General features: G+C 41.5%; 7 non-coding genes across 7 annotated transcripts; 4 read left to right on the top strand and 3 right to left on the bottom strand.

The window, feature by feature from the left end:
- Window positions 1–3786: 3786 nt before the first annotated feature.
- trnag-gcc (transfer RNA glycine (anticodon GCC)) lies at window positions 3787–3857 on the top strand. Its single transcript has one exon. It is a non-coding gene; the product is annotated as a tRNA-Gly (tRNA).
- A 560-nt stretch (window positions 3858–4417) lies between these two features.
- trnai-aau (transfer RNA isoleucine (anticodon AAU)) lies at window positions 4418–4491 on the top strand. The gene has a single exon. It is a non-coding gene; the product is annotated as a tRNA-Ile (tRNA).
- A 4542-nt stretch (window positions 4492–9033) lies between these two features.
- On the top strand, window positions 9034–9115 carry trnas-uga (transfer RNA serine (anticodon UGA)). Its single transcript has one exon. It is a non-coding gene; the product is annotated as a tRNA-Ser (tRNA).
- Window positions 9116–10662: 1547 nt separating this feature from the next.
- On the bottom strand, window positions 10663–10735 carry trnar-ucg (transfer RNA arginine (anticodon UCG)). Its single transcript has one exon. It is a non-coding gene; the product is annotated as a tRNA-Arg (tRNA).
- A 1126-nt stretch (window positions 10736–11861) lies between these two features.
- On the top strand, window positions 11862–11935 carry trnan-guu (transfer RNA asparagine (anticodon GUU)). Its single transcript has one exon. It is a non-coding gene; the product is annotated as a tRNA-Asn (tRNA).
- A 6449-nt stretch (window positions 11936–18384) lies between these two features.
- Window positions 18385–18458, bottom strand: trnai-aau (transfer RNA isoleucine (anticodon AAU)). The gene has a single exon. It is a non-coding gene; the product is annotated as a tRNA-Ile (tRNA).
- A 559-nt stretch (window positions 18459–19017) lies between these two features.
- Window positions 19018–19088, bottom strand: trnag-gcc (transfer RNA glycine (anticodon GCC)). The gene has a single exon. It is a non-coding gene; the product is annotated as a tRNA-Gly (tRNA).
- Between the last annotated feature and the right edge of the window lie 174 nt (window positions 19089–19262).

The following is a 19262-nucleotide window of genomic DNA, read 5'->3' as shown; positions in this document are numbered from 1 at the left end:
TTTTGCAGCTACATGGACGTTCTGAATCGTTAAGAAAAAAATGTTGTAAAACCAACAGAAAGCACAGACTGCTATAACTAGTCCTAGTTATATAACGATTTTAAGTATTAAATCTTTACTGCAAGGAACTACTGCAAGGAATCGGTCCACCTGAGCAAACAGGATCGTAATGTTGACACTCAATAATATGTGCAGTTCCTGGACGGATAGCCCTCCTGCCCATCAAACAGACTGAGTGACTGTTCGTGTCATTTAGTGTTGTCTGACCATTGACAAAGTACAACTATTTTTTTAGGGCGCAAATTAAGTTAGGTAAAACTTTTTGCCCAAAACTGAAGGGGCGACATTCCCCCCTCCCCCCGTGATGCCAGGCCTGTCCCCATCCTATTCCATAATGTAATTATATATAATACCATACAACAGTGACCGATCCTTACTAACTGCATGCGTTAAAATTGCACATCAGCTCATAGCAGGGGGCACATAGCCGCGATGTATTATCAATGTTAAATTTCAACCATAATATCGACAACATTAATAAACGCATACGTTGAGAAAATATCGAACCCAGCATATTTTCCGGTTATATACCACAATGCATTGCTAGTATTCGTTGGTCACCATTTTGGACACGTTTTTCAAACGTAGAAGTATATCCGCAAATATCTCAGCAATCCTCTTTTGACGAGTAAGTATGAACAATAATAATACTATCTGAATACATACAGATCTTTCTTAATATTATTTTGATTAAAATAGTATGTGAATAAGCAAAAAAATGGCACATAAAATAGTGTGAATGGGGAAGATGACACAAAATCGTTTTGCCATTTCTCTTATTCTTATTCTATGTTGTACTTTCAAACTTTGGGTACTCTTTAATTAGGATAGACTTTATTGCTCAACTGCTATGATGCAAGCCAAATTTTATACATTGATTTCAGCTTTGAGCTTAGTAAACCGTTCATTTTTTAGATTATACTAAAGAAGATATTAATCATCATTTATTTGGGAAGTAATATTATATAATTTTCTCCTAGCTGCGGTGCTGAAGTCCCACCCTACATCAACAGAAAAAGAAATAAAGGAGCACGCAATGTGTTACTTGAAGAATGCATATGCAAGGCAGGGGGCCAGGAGATCTGGACTCTGAAAATAATAGGTTTTTGGTTCTAACAGGACAATTAGACAGGGTTTGCAAATAGTGGACAAAAATCGTCTTAACTTCCATTGTAATATTTTTTTTCTTGGAAATATAGAAGTTGTACATTTTAAAATGTATATTTGAATCAAAATGTGGTTTTGAGTTAGTGTGTTAATGTAATTAGTTTTGTGTTTGTCATTACTATACTGTATATTGCCATGTTACCAGAATTTGTAGGTGAAGTTTAAGACTAGTTGTGTTTTTTATGATTATTGCCCATATGTTGATTGTTGATTGATTGTATACAATGTATAATTTGAAATACATATGTTTCAGGTGTGAATGTGTATTTTCAGAATAAATTTCTAAACCTAATCATTGGCTTGGTTTACTTGTTTCTACACCTATAAAATCTATCTTTGATGTATAATAGACCTCTACCCATATACGTATAATAGACCTCTAAAATTATCCGTATAAAAGACCTCTAACCATATACTATAATAGACCTCTAAAGTTATGCGTATAATAGACCTCTAACCATATACGTATAATAGACCTCTAAAGTTATCCGTATAAAAGACCTCTAACCATATACGTATAATAGACCTCTAAAGTTATCCGTATAATAGACCTCTAACCATATACGTATAATAGACCTCTAAAGTTATACGTATAATAGACCTCTAACCATATACGTATAATAGACCTCTAAAGTTATCCGTATAAAAGACCTCTAACCATATACGTATAATAGACCTCTAAAGTTATCCGTATAATAGACCTCTAACCATATACGTATAATAGACCTCTAAAGTTATACGTATAATAGACCTCTAACCATATACGTATAATAGACCTCTAAAGTTATACGTATAATAGACCTCTAACCATATACGTATAATAGTCCTCTAAAGTTATCCGTATAATAGACCTCTAAAGTTATCCGGAACTCCAACCATATATGTATAATAGTCCTCTAAATTTATCCGTATAATATAACTCCAACCATTTATGTATAATGAACGTCTAAACATAGACGTATAACTTTAGACGTACATTAGAATTTCATTCTAGACGAATTGTAGACCACATTTAGACGTCTAAGGTATGCGTTTAATAGACGTATATTATACGTCTTTTGCCCACTGGGTTACGTCTCAACAGAAACGCTCTTTAGCTCTTTCAGCGTTATGCAGAGAACAGCGTCTGTCGAGATCACTTTTGAGTCAGCGCGAAACGCCGTGTGCTGTCAGTTTGATTTCATATTGCTCGTAGCGGCGCCCGGCTTTTGTCTGTCAAACGTTAGGTTGCGCTTCTTCATGCTGCACCGTCGGCATGAGTGGAGCTTTATAAACGTCTGTACTTACTGCGCCCCATAAGAAATCGTTTGTCCCCGTTCAAAAGAGATTGTGCGATGTCCTGCAGCAAACCTTTGACAGTTTGAAAAGAGGAATTGATTCTGCTTCCTGTGCGTGCAGTAGTTACAAAGTTGAACGCCTTTACACGATCTGCTGCAGTTTTCAGTGGGCGGGCTTTGTCAAATGGCTTGGAAAAACGCACTGTGTTTCGGCTCGGGAAACATCATGAGCAGTGTCCTGCATGTTTTCTGTGTATAGCTGTCTTTTAACGCATACAGAATTCATTCGAAATCATTGATTTCTCCAATTAACAAGGGTCCCTTAAAGGATGAGTCAAAGTAACGTCTAATCGGATTAGTTTCCTTAGAGCTGGTTCAGAGTTTGCGCAAGAGTTTACCTTTCACAGATGCGCAAAGAAGAACTTTGGGGGTGCACGCTTCAAGGCGCCTTACAGCTGTAGGGAGTGATTCGAGGCGATTCATGGCGTGTGCTCGTTCCCTTATACCGTACGCCCCGGGGTGCAGTGCTACGATGACGTACAATACCGCTTGGGCACGTAACGGCGTTATATGCGAGTGCGGGACGTGAGGGTTTTCGTTTGTTCGTTTTGTTTTGCTCTGCTTTGCTTTGTTTTGCTTTCCATCGCGTTGGTAAGAGCGTAAATAAAAAGGCGATTCCTGCATCTACCACTAATGTAAGAGCTATTTCAAGTGCGACGTGGTGCGGCTTTTCAAATGCTTGTGGGCATTTCTCTGTTGTTGATTCTTTTTTTGTGTGTAACAAAGTGGCATTTTCATGTCCGGACGGGGAGACTTTATCATTCCGACATGAAGCCACCCTTAAGTCCTCTGAGGCGTGTCTGTCTGCAAGGCTTGTATTGTGGAAATGTTTTTTTGAAACGGAGAACGACTTTGAAATAGGCTTCCGCCGGCGCCTCGCGATCCAGGTAAGATTGTAGCAAGAACGCAGCGGCAGCGGGGCTTGCTGTAGTCGTGGCCGAGTGGTTAAGGCGATGGACTAGAAATCCGTTGGGGTCTCCCCGCGCAGGCTCGAATCCTGCCGACTACGTTGTCCGCCTCCAGTTGGTGTGTTCCGGCGCAAGCAAAGAAGCGCGCCTCTTTGCTGTTTCTGGTGGTTTTAAAACACCCAATCGCTTGTACCCGCTGCCTTGGAAATAAATTCTTCAGCGTCCGTGAATGGCATTTTGCAGCTGGAAGCAGATGTCGACGCGTTTTGCACAGAGCACCAAAAAAGCGTCTTTTTTGAAGGCCCAGGCACTAAGCATTGGTGGTTCAGTGGTAGAATTCTCGCCTGCCATGCGGGAGGCTCGGGTTCGATTCCCGGCCAATGCAGTGGCTTTTGCAGTGAGCGGCTCCATCACTTGCATCCCCTTGCAACTCGCAACTCAAAAAAACCACTGAAGCTAAGCAGGTGTGAGCCAGGTCAGTACCCGGATGAGGGTGAGCTACAGGAAAAAACAAAGCTTTCAGCTGGAAGCGGTGTTAATGGTGCCGGCGGGGGGGGCGCTCACCCTGAGGTCTGTGCGGGTCCCAATGCCCCAGTATAGTGACGGAGATGCTGTGTTGTAAGAGGGCGCTGTCTTTTGGATGAGATGTAAAACCGAGATCACAGCGCTCTGTGGTCATTAAAAATGACCACCAAAACCTTTGACAAAAGCTTTTGGTAATTGATGGTCTTCAATAATGCTTCTCCTTTAGGTACATTTTAAATCAGCTGAAAAATGCTGTGAAATGGGGGGGCAATTCAGGCCAGTGTAGGATTTGGGTTACAAGAACCATGAAAATGCACGAGAAAGCCCGTACACTGAATTACACGGCTTTCTATTCAAAGGAGGGCAAAAGAAATTCCCTGAGATCGATTTTTTGCAGCACAGAGAGGATTACTGTCGTGAGGCTGGTTAGCTCAGCTGGTTAGAGCGTGGTGCTAATAACGCCAAGGTCACGGGTTCGAGCCCCGTACGGGCCAGGTCCTTTTCTCCTCTCTTACCAAAGCTGTTAGGTTCCTTTCCGTGGTGAGATGGGTTGTCATGCAACGCTGCCACATAGTGCCGACAGACAAGAGTGTTGCGGGAGAAGAGAAAAGTGTTTGAAGATTTAAGAGTGTCTTAGGTGGAGCCAAAATCAAGTGTCACAAATGCAAGTGGGAGGTTTTCCAATGTTTAATATGGTAAAAATAAGCGGAAGTTATCTGCCGGTCATGGCACAGTCTGCCATGCTTTTGTCAGATACTGTAAAGTGGTGTCGAACTGGAGCCTCACCATTTGCATATGTGAGGCTCCAGTTATACATCGAGTGTCACATTAAATGACAAAAATGAAGAGAGTTAAAGCAGCTAGAGAGGTTTTCTTACAAATTTTGAGTTGACACAGTTTTGGAAAATGTTTCCTTCACGCTGCACTGTACAACATAGGCAGCCAAGAGTCTCCAAAACAAAACAGAATTGACAGATAGGAGAAAATTCCCACTCGTCCTGAAGTTCCCAAAATCCAGCAGGTGGATTTTGGGAATGGCATACAGACCCCTGGCACAAGTGGTCTGTGCCAGGGGTCTGTATGCCGTTAACCATGCCGCTTAACCCAGTAGCACCACCACAGTCTTAAAGGAAACCGGTGTAACAACATGTCCGGGTAACTTTTTCCATTCACCCGCAGCCCTTTGTGTAAGGATGTGCCACATATGTGGCGTTTTTATCATAGTTATCATAGTTTTCTGATTTTGACCATTTAGATTTAATTGATTGTTGTGTTGAAAAGTCTTTTATTTTTATCACAGTGTAGTTTTCTGATTTTGAGATATGGAGCATTGGCGTTATTCACACAGCAGCTGTATCGACGAGCGGTGAAAAAAGTGTGGTGGAAACGTCGGACCCTAAGGTGGTGACTGCATCGGAGACGGCTGTTAAGACGCTGATCAAAACCAAACGTGTCAAGCCTTCGGAGAGAAATAATAACACGCCTAAAGACTTGGTGTTTGGTGATGTGGGAGACTCAGTGCGGTATATTGCACAGTTAGTATCAAAGGTGGGCACTAATGAGGTGGATAAAAAGCGGGGTTTAGAGAATCTAAGAGCCGCTTTAGCAAGTGTACATTCAGTGTTTCCAAAACTGATCCAGGTTTACGCCGCTAGACTCTTAGACGTTTTTTCTAAAGAAGATGCTGATCTAACCTCTGGATTTCGTTACCTGATAATGCTATTTCATGGTGCACTGGCGAAGACCCACCGGGATAAATGACTAAACATGTGCATGGTGCAGTCCAGAGAATATTGGATGAACTTTCTCCAAACATCGGGGCGAATGATTTTGTACAGCTGCGTTTGACTGCGGGTGGTTTTAACAAACCCTTGTTCTCACGCAGGAGACAACCCGGAGAATTAAATGCTGCTGATTTTTTAAGCCACATCTCAGACCTCTTACAGAGCCACACAGAAATTCTCACCGATGACAGCCTCCGATTAGTGGTGACGATAGTTAGGAATATGCAGGGGGGTGCCCGTCGAAGATTTAAATCCGTTCTGGGTAATTGCTCAGAAAAAAACGCACCTTATCGACTTACATTACACGGGCGGTAATCTGTGTTTCACCGGGAGTGTGTACGGTTTGTTGAATGAAGGTTGTACCAATGGGGAAATGTTACAGGGCGCTAAACGAATGCACAAAGAGTTGGGTTTTTCAGAGAATCAGAAAATTAGTTTGTCAGACATTACTGCTTTTGAAAAACATTTAAAGGTGGTCATTAAAATTTTGTACCATGACCAGGGTGATTGGAAATATTTTACAACGGGGCCCACACCACCTAATTCTAAAATACTTTTTGTTCTACTGCATGAAGAGCATTTTTATGGGGTTTTAAATTTTAAAGCTTTTGTGGGGGCGGCATATTTTTGCACTAACTACCATGCGGCGTATAGCCACAAGAACGCACACGCCTGTGTTAAAACTTGTAAAACCTGTTTAGATCCCCAGTGTTGCGAAATTGATGCAGAAATTCAGAATTGTCCGGCCTGTAAGGTCTTTTGTCGTAGCTCTCAATGTTTGGCGAGACACTTTCGGAATGCAGCGACGGGTGTTAGTAAGTGTGAGCGCAGGGTCTTTTGTGAGAAATGTGAGGTTTATAACCTCTCTAGTCACAAATGTAAAGAGAAACTGTGCTCGCATTGTAACAACGTGATCGACACCCCTGACACACATTTGTGCTACATACTGCCTTTGGACAACCCCAAAATTTCAAACAAGTACATTTTTTTCGACTTTGAATGCATGCAAGAAACGGGGACACACATACCAAATTACATCCATGCCCTTCATATTAACAATAAACGAAGCTGGGAATTTTATGGTGAAACTTGTCTAAAGGATTTTGTGTGTAAATTTATCGACAGACGTTTCAAAAACCATACATTCATATCGCACAATGGCAAGGGATATGACAATTACCTAGTAATCAGACAGTTGTAAGATGAAAAGATGGACGTTGAACTAATTAATCAGGGTGGTAAGATAATGTGTATGACCGTAAAAGCTCTGAACATCAGATTTATCGATTCTTCAAACTTTCTACCTATGAAATTAAGCAAACTGTCGGCCGCCATGGGGTTCCCCGGGGGTAAGGGTCATTTTCCACACTTGATGAACACTTCAGAAAACCAAAATTATGTCAGCCCGATGCCGCCGCCAGAACTTTACGGCGTTAACTACATGCTGCAGAGGGAGAAAGCCGAGTTTTTGGTTTGGTATGAAGAATGCAAGGGAAGTGTGTTTAACTTACAGAGAGAGTTGAAACGTTACTGCCAGTTGGATGTGGCAATTCTAAGAGAAGGCTGTGTCAGGTTTTGGGACAAGGTCATGAATATGACCAGACAGACACGCGTGACTGAGTCAGGGGCCGCCTGCGTTGTGTGCATCGACCCCTTTCAGTTTGTGACCATCGCTAGTGTCTGCATGGCCATGTTCAGACTTATGTTTTTACAGGAAGAGACGATAGCGTTGCTACCCCATGACAATTACCACCACCAGCAAAAACGATTTTCTACACCCAGCATTCAGTGGCTTATGTACATCGAACACACAGAGCCCGTTAAAATCCAACACGCGTTAACCACGGCCGGTGAGTTCAAGGTTGGACAAAGCTGAAAGCTCAAAGCTGAAATAAATGTATAAAATTTGGCTTGCATCATAGCAGTTGAGCAATAAAGTCTGTCCTAATTAAAGAGTACCTAAAGTTTGAAAGTACAACATAGAATAAGAATAGAGAAATGGCAAAACGATTTTGTGCCATCTTCCCCATTCACACTATTTTTATGTACCATTTTTTGCTTATTCACGTACTATTTTAATCAAAATAATATTAAGAAAGATCTGTGTGTATTCAGATAGTATTATTATTGTTCATACTTACTCGTCAAAAGAGGATTGCTGAGATATTTGCGGATATACTTCTACGTTTGAAAAACGTGTCCAAAATGGTGACCAACGAATACTAGCAATGCATTGTGGTATATAACCGGAAAATATGCTGGGTTCGATATTTTCTCAACGTATGCGTTTATTAATGTTGTCGATATTATGGTTGAAATTTAACATTGATAATACATCGCGGCTATGTGCCCCCTGCTATGTGCTGATGTGCAATTTTAACGCATGCAGTTAGTAAGGATCGTACTGTTGTATGGTATTATATATAATGACATTATGGAATAGGATAAACGAAGTAATACTAAGACATGTTCTTATGGATTTGTCTTACCTTGAGATATGTAATTGGATTTCAGGATTAACTTCCTCATTCAATGTAGTGGTGATTCTTTGCCTGGTCAGTACCTGGGTGGGAGACCTCCAGCGAACAATTAAGCTTGCTGTGGAAGTGGTGTTAAGAGACTCTTAGGATCTTCCAGAGGTCTCTATCCAATAGCACTAGTTGCCTTAGAGCTGGCTCAAACATTGCTCAAGAGTCTACCTTTCACAGATGCGCAAAGATGAATGATGGGGGTGCACGCTTCAAGGAGCCTTCCAACTGTAGGGACCGATTAGAGACGATCCGTAGCATGTGTTCGTTTCCATATACGCCCCGTGTCTCAACGGTAGGACAGAGTCAAATACTGCCTCGACACGTAACAGCGTTATATTAAACCGCAGGACTTGAGGGCTGTTTTGTTTGAATGTTCAAGGCATTGGTAAGAGCGTAGGTCAAGGGCCATTGGTGCATCTCCTGTAACTGGAGCAAAAATGCTATTCAAAGTGCAGTGACTAAAATCGTCGTCCACATGTCTCCGTTGTTGATTGCTTTCTGTCTAAGAACGTTCTGTTTTCATGTCCGAACGGGGAGACTTTATCATTCCAACTTGAAGCCACCCTTAAGTCCTCTGAGGTGTGTGTGTGTGTGCTTGCACGTATGGCGTAAAAGGTTTCTTAAACGGAGAGCGAACTTGAAAAAAGTTGCCTCCGCTGCCGCCGCCGCCTCGCACTCCCTGTTCGATTGTAGCAAGAAGGCAGCGGCCACGGCGCTCGCTGTAGTCGTGGCCGAGTGGTTAAGGTGACGGACTTGAAATCTGTTGGGGTCTCCCCGCGGAGGTTCAAATCCTGCCGACTACAGCGTCCTTTGCATTTGGTTGCGTGCGTGCGTGTAAAAGGACCAGCGCCGTTTCGTTTTCGCTGGGACCTTTAACACTCTAAATCGCCTGGACCCGCAGCCTGTGAAATCGATTCTTCAGCACCCACGAAGGACGCTTTGCCGCTGGACACAGATACCGATGCTTTTCTGCAACGAGCTTTCCAGCTGAATTTTCTCGGCAGCTCCGTACTGAACCTGTTCTCCATTGCAACATAGCGGAGGCTCGTCACGTCTATAGCAAGGCTGTGTAGGACCGCATACGCCACAGTGACTTGTACACAGACCACATGAAAGGCAAGCAAAATACACTTTTAAAATTCCAAAGACTCACAAGGTCAGAGGAACAGCGATGACCTGAACAGATCTGTTACAGAAGTCTAGGTTGACCTTTTTAGAGCTGTAATTGCATTTTTGTTTAATAGAAGATCAAATCTACTCGCATGTACCAGCACCTTACAGTTTATTGATGTTAATTCTGTTTAAGTAATAAGATTGCTAACGATGTTGGACTTTAGCCGGTGTTTTTTAGAACAAATTGCTTACACTTCTGTAAGGAATACGCAGTACGTGCCTTTGTCAGTCATTGCTCACCATACCTGTAACTTTCTTATCTAACTCACTTCCTCAAATAGTGAAGGTCCACAAACATAAATGAAAAAAAAACCCTTGTTGTAGATGAGGTGCACAAAAAAGCAGCCCCTGATAGTGTATAACACATTTGTACTATTGCAGAGACACATGTAACATATATATATACTGTATATATTTATATATGAAACAGAAATAGAAACAGAAACAGGAATCGCGTACTCACCTGGAGAATCTCTGTAGGAATATCTAGCATTTATCAATGGAAATAAAAGCTGCTTTAATACAGTGCATGTTCAAACTCAAACCCTCAGCTGCTGTTCTTGTTTGTTTTGGGACAAATTGCAACTGAGCATCGCATGAGCCGTTACGTACCCTTATCTGTTAGGGAATTTCAAGGGAGGAGTTAGGTCAGAATGGGTAGGCTGCAAAACAACAAGTAAAGATTTATTCCAAGATGAAACGTTGTGGCGGTTTTCTTATCTTTTTAGCATGGACTAAACTTTTACGTGTTCCTTATATGCTATATATGTATATATTAGCACCAATGTCGTTCTTAAAAACTAACATGAAATTGTCAGGGACATTCAGCTATATACAAAGACGAGACAGACAAAGTAATAATTCTGTATTAACGTGGCCTACATATTGACGCAATGATCGAACTAACTGACATGTTCTGATTCAGATCCCCTGCAGTTCATGCCAATTAGAACAATAGCAATGCTGAGTCCTCCCCACCCTACCGAGCACAAATTCAGCTGCTCTGCATGTTTTTTCATTGCAATTGAGCTCGGAGCTGGAGATGATCTCCATACAGTTCTGTGTTCACTAGCCCGCACTTGCGTGCTAATTTACGGGTTGTGGCAAATGCTTTTCTATAGTTCATATACATGACGGCAACCTGTTACCGAGGAACCTGAGAGGTTTAAAAGCCTCACGAGCCAGGCAGGACTCGAACCTACAATCTTCTGATCCGAAGTCAGACGCGTTATCCATTACGCCACTGGCCCATAGAACATGCGCTTGCACGCCACCACAGAGAGCTCTACACTGCTACTAGTAGTACACTTCCCCATCTAAATTTTCACAGCAAGAAACTTGTGTTTCCTACTATTTTTATCAGGTTTAAAATATCATCTCCTTAAAACAGAAAAAGTGTTGATGTGTCGTGCTGAAATTCCGATTGATTTTGAATTCAAAGAAAAAAGGTTTTCTTCCAAAACACCATGAAATTGTCACATCTTGCAGACAATAGGTGTATTCCATGTTGAAAAGAGAAGAAAGAAAACCATGGAGCCTTTTACAGGTGTGAGAAGACCTCACAGTCGAAACGCTGTTTCCGTTCTTCTCTTTTCAGCATGCAATAAACCCATTGCTTGTTCCTTTGCAGCCGAGGCATGCTGACGTAGCTACCCAGCTGAACATCTTGCAGACTCTACAGTACTTCTCTCCTGTAGAAGTAAAGCAGGGCTTGCTGGGTGAGCTTTTGCTCCGGTAAATTAGGTCACGTGTCATGTTAAATCACTTCTTCTAAACACAACATTTGCTGGTGCTAGCTTTCCCCATTAAAAAAAAGAGACATTTCCCTTACAGTACATGACATATCGTTTTTATTCTATCAATAAGTATAGAAATTAAACAAAAGAAAAAATGGTGTTGCCAAAGAATGCACAGCTTGGACATGAAAAGTGCCCGATAAATGCCATTTCTCATCATTTCTCTTGGCGTCAGTTCTGCTATTAAATGGGACGGAGGCAACGGGCTCAGAGAGCATGTTAAGTGCACACCGAACGCAGATGTGTCCAAGTGTCTGTAAAAGTGCGGTGCTCCCTAGTGGCTTAAAGTGCCCGCCTAGTAAGCAGGCGATCGTGGGTCTGAATACCAGTGGTGCCTCTCTCCGTGTCTTGTTGTGCCGAATGTCTCATTTCAGACAAACATGTACAGCTTGGTTCAGTTTAATGCAAGAATTCATTTCCTTTCTGGAATAACTTGTTTTTGAAGAAATCCATACAGCTTGTGAAAGATGAAATCCATTTCTTGGTTGTCAGTGGAAAAAGATTGCCGGCTGCAAGAAGCGCAAGTGATTGTTTTCTTTGACCATAAACCTGCAAATGTAGGGAGCACAAGCGGCCGTCAGTCTCTGTGGCGCAATCGGTTAGCGCGTTCGGCTGTTAACCGAAAGGTTGGTGGTTCAAGCCCACCCAGAGACGCATGTCTCAGTTTTTCCAACATCATCACCGCTAAAGAAGATGGCGCAGAAGGCTCCACAGTCGAAACGTTGTGCTTCTTTTCTTCTCTTTTCAGCATGGAGTAAACCTTTGTTTGATCCTTTGCAGCCTAAGCATGCTGACGCAGCTACCTTTCTCTTAACGCGCCTCAATCATTATTCACCAAAACGATCAGCAGAATAAGTCACTTTGTGGTGATGTCACTCCTCTGCTTCACAAATGTCCTTAGTGACGGGCCATTTCTTTCTGCCATTTTTCCGGAGCGGTTATGGATTGCTCCATCATTTCCCTCTTACTTTCCATCACTAGATTGAAAAAAAAAACAGAAACAGGCTGACAGGACGACAATCAAATTGCAAAAACTCATCAAAGCACTCGATAAAGTATTTGAATCCACAAGTAGCTACAGATGTAGCCATTCAAAATGGGTGAGGTATTTCACGGCATACCGCGACACGCCCACCGGGGTATCACGCGGTATCACGTGTGTCACGTGACTAGCTATCCGGCGTCGCCTTGTAAAACCGCCAGGGGGAGCTTAACCTCTCATGTACAGCATTCGAGCCTTTAATTTTGAACTGTGTATCACAGCATGTTAATCATCAGTCATTCAAATGTTGGTATATTTTATGAAAGCAAGATTGCTCAGTTGGACAAAAGTACACAACCTACCTTTATCAGAAATATTTATGCATCAAAGCCTTTACTGAAGATATTACTAATAGTATTAATAATGGATGACTTTGGACAAGCTGTATACTCAAAGTATAATTTCTTTAGCACATTTGTACAAGCACTTGGAATCTGTCCAAGCCATACTTTGTCAGGCATTTTGTTTTACTTCAACGGGGCATAAAAACTTCCTTGCTTTTAACAGGGCGTTTCATAATTTCTACTACGAGAATGATTTAAAATGCGACACCTATCATTCAACTAGAGCTTAAAATATCACAAGGAAAAATACACACCGGTATTCCATTTCTCCCTAAACATTGTAAGCTTCAAAGTCTTTAACTAACGTGATACCGGATACGTCAACAAGCATACTTTTAGAATTTGATTAAAAGGGAATATAATATGGAATCGCGTATCTCAAGAATTTAATAACGGTATGATTATATCCGTGTACTGCGGCAGAACTGTGTAGGGCTGTTTCGCCTGCCTGATCATGCGAGCTGTCTTGTAGCCTCCTGGTCTAGGTGCGTGACTACCAACTGGCAGGTTGTGTGTTCGAATCCAGCTGCTGCTGGACCTTCCAGTTTTATTTATTTATTTTTTAATCGCGTAACATAAACATATTACCGTATGCAAACTGTACTGTATACAATATGTATATGTATATTTAATGTCTTAACTGTGCCCGTTTAAGTATTGAATATTCATATCTAATTTTACCACTGAAGGGAAATCTTAACATAAACATACAGTATATGGCTGGTCTCGGTACTTTAAAGAAAAAAATACACACCAGTATTCCATTTCTCCCTAAACATTGTAAGCTTCGAATGAAACCACTAAATAAAGACATAAATATAGAAATCTTAAGATTTGTTTTATTTAATGTTGGTAGCAGGATGAACTGTCAGAGTGTATATTTTGTCGCAAAGTTGCTACAAGATGTTAACAGTGAAAAAGGTATTTAGAAATGAGTTATTTCAAGATGAAAAAGAAAACATACACGAAACATGGTTTCATTACGACCAGAATCGGTCTTGAGATATTTTTAACTTGATTTACAGTATTTGAGAGGTATGTCTTAACACCGATACTACAGTGCTTAAGTACTGCTCACGTATATGTTTCTAGGTTTATATTATGCATTTCATACGGTCAAATTACTTTTGAGCAACTAATAAGAAGCGCGAAACGGTATGCGTTTTAGTTTCGTTTTGTGCTGGAACCCGTGGATTGATTAGAGATATCAAGTACATACAAGTCATTTTTTAAATGTTGTAGTTCGTCTTGAAAAAATGTTATGAGTACATCATCTATCAACAATTACACAGGTTCTGTTTCCATATTGCTGATTTTGGTTAGGTACAGTATTATCAAATCCAGTGGCGCTGTGTGTTACTTTACTGAGTCCCAATCTGTGATTGAAACCTGTAAAACCGGTTTAATTCGTCACAGCCAGCACTCTTCAGGTGTGAGGGTCTTCTGCTCAGAATGAAACGCTAAAATGTTTGTGTATATTCTAATGGTAGTGGGGGCAGGGTGTGTGGGAACAGGTTTGTTCTTCACACCTGAAACATTTTCTCTGAAAGGATTTTCTTCGAAGTTTAACCGATCTTGTTACAGCATGTTACAGTTTACTATTATTAACCATATTAATTTTAAGTGCTTAATGTAAAATCTTGTAAAAATATATTTTCATTGTTCAAATATACATTAATATACATTAAGTCTGACTATCATATAATAAGTTAAATACAAAACTAAAGAAAAAATAGGGTTAAATATAATTCAAAATATTTTGCTAACAATGTTAACTGTTTATGAATAATAAAATGTATTAACTAAGGAGTAGGATGGCACAGTTGTTAGTATGTTTTTTGTTTTGTTTCTTTTTCATAAATACAACAGTAGTACCTGATGTCTCAGTGGCTTTCAAAATTAAATTATGCATGCAAACCTGTGAACTAGAAAGATAACTAAGATTTTAATACTAATTAAATGACCGCGGGCACTTCCCACCCCCTCTACATTCTCAGAGTAGAACAGACTAACCTTCTAATGAAAGACGGTCCACCCCCCACGGACAGGAAAAGTGCCCACAGGCACTTAAACTTAATATGGTCAGTAACGGTAAACAGTAACATGGTAAGAAGGAGCACGTACAAACGTTTTCGAAATAACCACATGTAAGACTCTGATCCTAAAAATGTTTAGGGAGAAAGTGGAATACTGGTGTGCTTCCAGAAGAATCAGTATGGCTCAGAGATTAAATAAAACTTCACAGACATTAACGAAGAGCATAACGCGTGTACTGTATACACTGCAAGTACTGTACAACCCAACTCTCTGCAGGAGTGCTGGCTGTGACGAATTGAACCGGTTTCACGGGTATTTTCAAAGTAAGAGGCGAGATTTCCAGCGAAAGACACCCCCTCAAAAACCCAGTAAATACAGTACTTACTAGTTAAAGGCTAGGCTCCCGACTACGGCGAAAGGAACCCTTCTTTCATTAGAAGACAATGAACATATTTTAGCCCTGAATGAATTAATAGCAAACATGGTTTACATAAAAGACATTTTTCCAAGAAAGTTTAGCCTTTGTCACTAATGAAACCACTAAATAAAGACATAAATAGAAAAATCTTAAGATTTTTAAAATACATGACTTTGCTAAAATTTATTTGAAAATAAAAACAATTACAACCGCCAGGGGAAAGAGAGAACAGGGGAGGGATGTTGGTTTTGCATAAGGGGCGGGGCTATGGAAAGTAGGTATGTTTGGGAATGTGTAGTTACATGTTCTGGCTGTTTGTGAATTATCGTTGTTGAGTATGGAGTGTTGAGGTATTGATTTTGTGTAATGCTTTATGTTGAAAATTGAGGTGGATTTTGTTTATGATAAACAGGATAAACTGGGATGGGAGGAAGGTTTGGTTTTGCATAAGGGGCGGGATTATGATAATTGGAGGACTTTGCGAGTGTAAAATGGTTTGATTATTTGATTTTGTATTGTGGTTGTTATCTATGTTTTTGGTTGGTATTATGTTTATATGGTTGTTTTTGTTGGTTGGTTGTTATTATGGTTATTAATAATACGATCTATAGTTGAAATCTGAGCCTAAATAAAAAGAAAAAGCAAGTGATTAGGTTTATGAGCAATCTAATTACTTATTCGTTTAAAAAGCTATATAAAATAAAGTTTATTATTAATTTGCTGGACAGAGCGGTGAACATTATTATGCATAAGACAAAGATAACGATCCTGATCAGTTTAGAAATCTGTGTACGCTGTAAGGTTTTTACTTCTTAAACTTTTAAAATACACGTTTTGAATAGAAAGAAATCCTCTTCCTGGTATAGCACACCAGCACGTCTTTTTTCTCCAATCAGAGGGGTCAGCCAATCACCATTCTGCGTTGGGTAGCAACGGGTGACTGTTCTCAGGCGGAAGATGTAAACAGCTTAATGTTCGTGTTAAATATTTTTTTTTAATTCAATTAAACGGGCACAGTTAAGACATTAAATATACATATACATACTGTATACAGTACAGTTTGCATACGGTAATATGTTTATGTTACGCGATTAAAAAATAAATAAATAAAAATGAAAAGTCCAGCAGCAGCTGGATTCGAACACACAACCTGCCAGTTGGTAGTCACGCACCTAGACCAGTAGGCTACAAGACAGCTCGCATGATCAGGCAGGCGAAACAGCCCTACATAGCTCTGCCGCAGTACACGGATATAATCATACCGTTATTAAATTCTTTAGATACGCGATTCCATATTATATTCCCTTTTAATCAAATTCTAAAAGTATGCTTGTTGACTCCGGTATCACGTTAGTTAAAGACTTCGAAGCTTACAATGTTTAGGGAGAAATGGAATACTGGTGTGTATTTTTTTCTTTAAAGTACCAAGACCAGCTATATACTGTATGTTTACGTTCCAAAATTAATATCGTTGATGGCCTTCACACGCGTTACAGTATGCTCCTATTCTTTTTATGCTCAGCTACTAAGATTTCCCTTCAGTGGTAAAATTCAATATCTACAACGGGCACAGTAAAGACGTTTACAGTAAGTCTTTCTACGACAGACCAACGGACCACGAGTGCCCCTGTCGGTCAACCAATCACGCACCGCGGTATCGCGTGTCATCTTACCTGCGGTACGTGTCTGTACCGCTTACTTTGAATGGCTGCATCTGTACGAGCAACTTTGTCCTGGCTTGCATGAAAGTCGGAAAATGTCAAAAAGAAAAAGATGGTGGCTTTTTCATATTCGTTCTTTTATTTTTAGTTCGTTGGCTCTTCTGTCCATTGTCCTCCTGCCTGGCTCTTGACCTGTGACTGTCTGAACGCACACAGTAAAATTTCATGTGGGGGATTTGTCCTGAGCCTCTGTGAAAGACCCACCCACCCCTATAAATAACTGCTCTAGAAACACATGAATGCAAAACTAAACCACAGCTTAAAGAGGAGCTTGTCATGACCGCCAGGCAGTTAAGACCAACTCATAAGCGATCTAATCAGCACCAGCAGTGGGTGATTATTAACAAACGCCGCCCCACGAGTTAACCCACCTGCACACACTCCACCGTGCGGTATGCAGTGCTATTTTTACCATCTTTACCTGCTTCCCGCTGCTCGGTATTGAGTCTACTCCTTGAGAGCTCTACCTGGCGTTTTTCCATTACCTCGTTTATTCTGGATATTGGACTCCCCTTCTGCCTTTTCGACTTTGGACCTCGCCTCTCACCTCGGACTGTTTGCCACCAGTGTTCTCCCTGGATTACGACTTACCTTACGCCTCTTGACCACGAAACAAAGCAAAGCAGAGCAAAACAAAACGAACAAACGAAAACCCTCACATCCCGCACTTGCATATAACGCCGTTACGTGCCCAAGCGGTATTGTACATCATCCTAGCACTGCAACCTGGGGCGTACAGTATATGGGAACGAGCACACGCCACGAATCGTCTCGAATCACTCCCTACAGCTGTAAGGCGCCTTGAAGCGTGCACCCCCAACATTCTTCTTTGCGCATGTGTGAAAGGTAAACTCTTGAGCAGACTCTGAACCAGCTCTAAGGAAACTAATCCGATTAGACGTTACTTTGACTCATCTTTTTACGCTCAGTGCTGGATTGCTCAAACTCCAGCTAGGGTTAGGGTTAGCATTCCCACGCTACTTAGACACTTTGTTTACGCTCAGTGCTGGATTTTGGGAACTTCAGGATGAGTGGGAATTTTCTCCTATCTGTCAATTCTGTTTTGTTTTGGAGACTCTTGGCTGCCTATGTTGTACAGTGCAGCGTGAAGGAAACATTTTCCAAAACTGTGTCAGCTCAAAAGTTGTAAGAAAACCTCTCCAGCTGCTTTAACTCTCTTCATTTTTGTCATTTAATGTGACACTCGATGTATAACTGGAGCCTCACATATGCAAATGGTGAGGCTCCAGCTCGACACCCAGTTTGACACCACTTTACAGTATATGACAAAAGCATGGCAGACTGTGCCGGACCGGCAGATAACTTCCGCTTATTTTTACCATATTAAACATTGGAAATCCTCCCACTTGTATTTGTGACACTTGATTTTGGCTCCACCTAAGACACTCTTAAATCTTCAAACACTTTTCTCTTCTCCCGCAACACTCTTGTCTGTCGGCACTATGTGGCAGCGTTGCATGACAACCCCTCTCACCACGGAAAGGAACCTAACAGCTTTGGTAAGAGAGGAGAAAAGGACCTGGCCAGTACGGGGCTCGAACCCGTGACCTTGGCGTTATTAGCACCACGCTCGAACCAACTGAGCTAACCGGCCTCACAACAGTGCTCCTCTCTGTGCTGCAAAAAATCGAACTCAGGGAATTTCTTTTGTCCTCCTTTGAATAGAAAGCCGTGTAATTCAGTGTACGGGCTTTCTCGTGCAGTTTCATGGTTCTTGTAACCCAAATCCTACACTGGCCTGAAGTGCCCCCCCATTTCACAGCATTTTTCAGCTGATTTAAAATGTACCTAAAGGAGAAGCATTATTGAAGACCATCAATTACCAAGAGCTTTTGTCAAAGGTTTTGGTGGTCATTTTGAATGACCACAGAGCGCTGTGACCTCGGTTTTACATCTCATCCAAAAGACAGCGCCCTTTTACAACACAGCATCTCCGTCACTATACTGGGGCATTGGGACCCGCACAGACCTCAGGGTGAGCGCCCCACCACCGGCACCATTAACACCGCTTCCAGCTGGAAGCTTTGTTTTCCCCTGTAGCTCACCCTCATCCAGGTACTGACCTGGCTCACACCTGCTTAGCTTCAGTGGGTTTTTTGAGTTGCGAGTTGCAAGGGGATGCAAGTGATGGAGCCGCTTGCTGCAAAAGCTACTGCATTGGCCGGGAATCGAACCCGAGCCTCCCGCGTGGCAGGCGAGAATTCTACCACTGAACCACCAATGCTCAGTGCCAGGGCCTTCAAAAAAGACGCTTTTTTGGTGCTCTGTGCAAAACGCGTCGACATCTGCTTCCAGCTGCAAAATGCCATTCGCGGACGCTGAAGAACTTATTTCCAAGGCAGCGGGTACAAGCAATTGGGCGTTTTAAAACCACCAGGAACAGCAAAGAGGCGCGCTT

The sequence above is a fragment of the Lepisosteus oculatus genome, unplaced genomic scaffold (genome assembly GCF_040954835.1).
Source record: "Lepisosteus oculatus isolate fLepOcu1 unplaced genomic scaffold, fLepOcu1.hap2 HAP2_SCAFFOLD_78, whole genome shotgun sequence".
NCBI classification, from domain to species: domain Eukaryota; kingdom Metazoa; phylum Chordata; class Actinopteri; order Semionotiformes; family Lepisosteidae; genus Lepisosteus; species Lepisosteus oculatus.
This window is presented reverse-complemented; position numbering and strand designations above follow the sequence as displayed.